Here is a 4,965-nt window from a genome sequence, read left to right as displayed (position 1 = left end):
ATATATCACTCCTCCCTGTTTCCATCTTACCAGCCTCCCCTGACCCTGTCGACCCCGCCCTGCCCCCAGCCTGTGGCTAAATTACCCAACTGACAATTAAAACCCACACTTCCCAGAGTGCCTTGCACCACCCAGAACCCCAGTCCCCACCATTCATTCCGCTCGCCAGGTGAAAGCAGCTCGAGCAAATAACCTTCCAGATTCAGGGCCTCTCGCTCTCCAGGGGCCTCTCCCCCTCCCTCCCTTGACTGTGGCTGAGTCTGCTACCACCTGACAGCAAACCACACTTGACGGGGAACAGGAAAGAGAACCGGGCCCACTGCCCTTGGCCACAACAAGGTTGTGCTCCTTCTCCCACAGCTGCCACTTCTGAGCCTTCCACCCTTTTTTCCTCCCTCCCAGGGTCTCAGGAGGCCCAGGAGGACACTTTGGAGGTTTTATCCTGGACATGTAGAACTTCTGGGGGTAGGTGATGTGGAATGAATTGAGGGGCTTTTGACCTCTGCTTTGTGGCAGTTTGCACCTTGCCCCACTGCCAAGGCCTCTCTGGTCTCAGTCACTGACACGTCCTCCTCCCCCAGGCACTCCCTCACTCCTGAGGACCCTGCTTCTACAGCTGACCTCCAGACCTGCAGCCCCTCTCTGTTCCAGGAATCTCACCGCCACCTGTTGGCTTCTTTTGCCTCCTGAGCAGCCAGAACCTTGCCTTGCGGTTATGCTTTTCATTCTGCTGCCATTCTAGCATGCCACAGCTGTTGGGAAGCGTGGCCAGGATGTGGGACCAGCCAGCTTCAAATCCTGATTTGAAGTCCACAATTCTGAACTCCAAAAAGCTCTGAAAACTAAAGGCTTTTTTGGTGAGTCTGACACAAACTCATTTGGTTGCAAAACCTGTGAACTGACAAAAGCCTATTTTGTTCACTTTTTCTTTTCCCCATTTAATGTGAATATTTATGTTTGTTGCCAAAATATTAATGTGTTGACTTAGGGTATAATTCTAGATCCTGTTGGAGGAATTATGTAATATATGGTATATGTACCATGTAACCATGAAAATTTGTGATTTTTGAAACACTTATGGTCCCAACATTTTATGATAAGGAATTTTGGACCTGTACTGTAATGCCACACAAAATAGACCTGGATTGGGGCTTCCCTGGTGGTGCAGTGGTTGAGAGCCTGCCTGCCGATGCAGGGGACACGGGTTCGTGTCCTGGTCCGGGAGTACCCCCCATGCCGCGGAGCAGCTGGGCCCGTGAGCCATGGCCACTGAGCCTGCGCGTCCGGAGCCTGTGCTCCCCAACGGGAGAGGCCACAACAGTGAGAGGCCCACGTACCACACACACACAAAAAAGACCTGGATAATTAACTATTCACATCTAAGTGGCAGAATAGCATAGAACGAATCAAAATCATGTCCATGGACATTTAGGGACGTAGGAAAACAATTCCAATGTTACAGATTATGTATGTAAACTTAAAAAAGAGCATGTGGAATCTGATCTCAACATTGTTTTTTAAAAAGCATATAGCACATGCATAAAAAAAGGCTGGGCCTGCAATACACCATAATGTTAACAGTGAGTTGTCTCTGTGGCCGATTTTCTTCTTTTTAGGCTTTCAGCATCTAGGTAATACTTTTATAATCAGAAACTTCTTTTAAAAAAACAGTAACTGTTACTAAAAACTAGCTTCCACTATGTGGCCTTGAGCAAAAGGCCCACAGTACGTGATCAATCTGAGCCCAATTTTCTCTTCTGTAAGTTGAGTCCATTAGTACCTACTTAAATGGAGTTGTTGAGGGACAATGTACGTGCCTGGGTGGAAGGTAACTATGACTGTAGGTCTTGTGTCAAGATACCTTTCTCCTCCACCAGGCCTGGACTGCCCACTGCTGTTATGCAATAGTGCAGACCAGGTCCCTCACACATTGCCCGCTGTTTTACAAGTGGGTCCTTACAAACGAGGATGATAAACAGCTAACGATGATCAACAGGCAGCCTTTCAGAAACACAGCTATCACATGGAAAAACTCACTTATTGTGTAAACTGGATTGAGAGATTCTCTCAGGTGATCCTGTAATTTTTTTTTATGCTAGAGTAACATATGCTCGAGCATCTGGTGTTTTTATATTTGTGTAATAATTTCTTAAAACCATTCAAGACAGATAACTATTTAATTTTTTTTGAAGATGTTGGGGGTAGGAGTTTATTAATTTATTTTTGCTGTGTTGGGTCTTAGTTTCTGTGCGAGGGCTTTCTCTAGTTGTGGCAAGCGGGGGCCACTCTTCATCGCGGTGCGTGGGCCTCTCACTATCGCGGCCTCTCTTGTTGCGGAGCACAGGCTCCAGACGCGCAGGCTCAGTAGTTGTGGCTCACAGGCCTAGTTGCTCCGCGGCATGTGGGATCCTCCCAGACCAGGGCTCGAACCTGTGTCCCCTGCATTAGCAGGCAGATTCTCAACCACTGCGCCACCAGGGAAGCCCCAACTATTTAATTTTTTGAAGAAAGTTGGAAAAGGCTCTCCTCCCAAGGACAGTGGCTGGGAGGAGACGGGGCACAGCCAGTTTCGAATACTGGTAGAGGGTCTAGTGGCTTTTGGGCTCAGCACCTGGAACCACCGACCCAGGCTGGCTCCCCACTTGGCAGCATGTGATCACAGGCAGCTCGGAGTCAAATACAGGCCCTTACGCGGGGGCCTCTGAACCAAGCCTCTCTCCCTTCCCAGGGGTAAGAACTGTACAGAAGGATGGAGTCATCTTCCTCCAGGAAGCCTTTATTCACCCTCAGTGCTGCTGTTGCAACTAGACTGTTCTGGGCAGGACTCCCGTTTGGGTGGGGAAAAGGAACGCAGAGGATGTTGATTACCCTCCCTTCTCAGCCAGCCTGACCTTTTAATACCTTTGTAAAAAGCATGTATGTATTTATACTGTTTTAGATTTTTCTAACTTTTATCTTAAGGGCAGAGCACCTGTTTAATAAGCATTGTACCCCTATTGTTGTTGTTTTAACATCTTTATTGGAGTCTAATTGCTTTACAATGGTGTGTTAGTTTCTGCTTTATAACAAAGCATACATATACATATACATATACGTATATCACCATATCCCCTCCCTCTTGTGTCTCCCTCCCACCCTCCCTATCCCACCCCTCTAGGTGGTCACAAAGCACCGAGCTGATCTCCCTGTGCTATGCGGCTACTTCCCACTAGCTATCTATTTTACATCATGACGTTAATTCTTGAAAGAGCATTTGTCCCTCTCTGGGTTTATTTTCATACCCCCAGTTACTAATTAACCAACACGTGGCAACCTGGCTCCTGAGGCCATGACTCTGCTGCAGCTGTTTTTTTTAAAAGATCATTCATTCACTCATTCATGTAGTCCACATAAATTTATAAGCCCCTGTATGTGTCAGTTATAGCCACTGGGATACAACAGCTAATAAACAAATTTCTTTTCCTTAGGAGCGCACAGTCTAGTTGGGGAGGCAGACAATTAGCAAGCAAATATATAATAGATATCAGGCAGTGACATGAATAAAAAAATGTTGTGAAGAAAATGTAAAGTAAAGGAAAAGTGACGGGGGGGCGGGTGTGCCACTTCAGATGGTGCGATCAGGGAAAGCCTCTTGGAGGAGGTGACATTTGAGCAGAGGCCTCAGGGAAGTTAGGGGGTGAACTGTTTGGATATCTGGGCGAGGGGGAGAGCATTCCGGACCTAGGAAAGAGAAAATGGCAACAGCTCTGAGACAGAAGCCTGCTTGGTTTAAATGGGCTGCAAAGATGACTTCATGCTTTGAGTGGAATAAGTGATGAGGAAAGTGGTAGGGTATGAAATCCAAGAAAGCAGAGAGGAGACCAGATCATGCAGGCCATGAGCCCATGGTAAGGAAAGGGATTTAGATTTTTCAATCATGAAAAATGATTTCTCGATGCCCAGCAAGTGACTTTTCCCAAGTCCTCCACCTCTCTGACTGCTCTAACCTTCATTCATTTAAGAAACCTTCACTGAGCACCTACTAGATGCTAGACTAGGTATTGCTGGGGATACATACAAAAGTGAATAAACTATAGTTCCAGCCAGCCAGGACTCACTGCCCCAGGGGAAGAGTAGAACTCCGACTTGTAAATGATGAAGCCCCTTGGGCAGCACTGGACAGGACCATGAACAAGGTCCTGTGAAGATGCAAAGAGATACCATCATCACTCCTACAGTGTCTCCTCCTTGACCTGGCTTTATCTCATCCTCTAAATCATCATCATCATCTTTATCTCTTCTTCAGTCTGACTTCATGCCCAGTCCCGTCGCATGAGGATCCAGTTCAGAGGCCACCTCTTCCTGAAAGCTTTCCTGGGAGTCTCCACCAGTTGTGCTCTCTTCCTCCCATGACTCTCCCAGCACCTCATTCCTGTTTTTCCATGATTTCCTTCCATTCTGCCCTGAACTGGACCATGGTTAGTTGTAGGTGCCTCTCTCCCTTGATGTCCCACTGCCGCCTCTGCCCTGACACTGACATTATACTTCCGTAAGCATTTTGTTATCTTTGTACAACGTGAAATCTTTATCAAATGTTGATATGGTCAGTGTTTCCAGACATCAGTCACTGGAATTAGTGGCTGAGGGAGGCCATGGGCTCATTATCCTGGGAGAGCTTTGTAAACTGCTTAAGTCCCCACCTGCTTGGGCAACAAGGAGCAAGAGGAAGTGACCTCAGGATTGGAGATCCGCCCCCTCACTCAGATAGTTAGAGGAGTAAACATGCCAGGAAGGACCTTCAGCCAAGCCAGCCTCACTTGCCCTCAGTCTTTGCATTGGCCCCTAAGCTTTTCCAGGACTGGCATCATGAGGGTTTGAGTGGTACCAGTGTGGGTGGTGCCCTCTCCTCTTTCCGTTTTTGATTTTTGGTTCTTAAAAACTACATTCCAAATGAGGGAAATGAAACTACTGAAGACTCTCCCCCAA

This window comes from Mesoplodon bidens (genome assembly GCF_964165515.1).
Source record: "Mesoplodon bidens genome assembly, chromosome: 5".
NCBI classification, from domain to species: Eukaryota; Metazoa; Chordata; class Mammalia; order Artiodactyla; family Ziphiidae; genus Mesoplodon; species Mesoplodon bidens.
The sequence above is the reverse complement of the archived record's forward strand: the minus strand, read 5'-3'. Positions refer to the sequence as shown.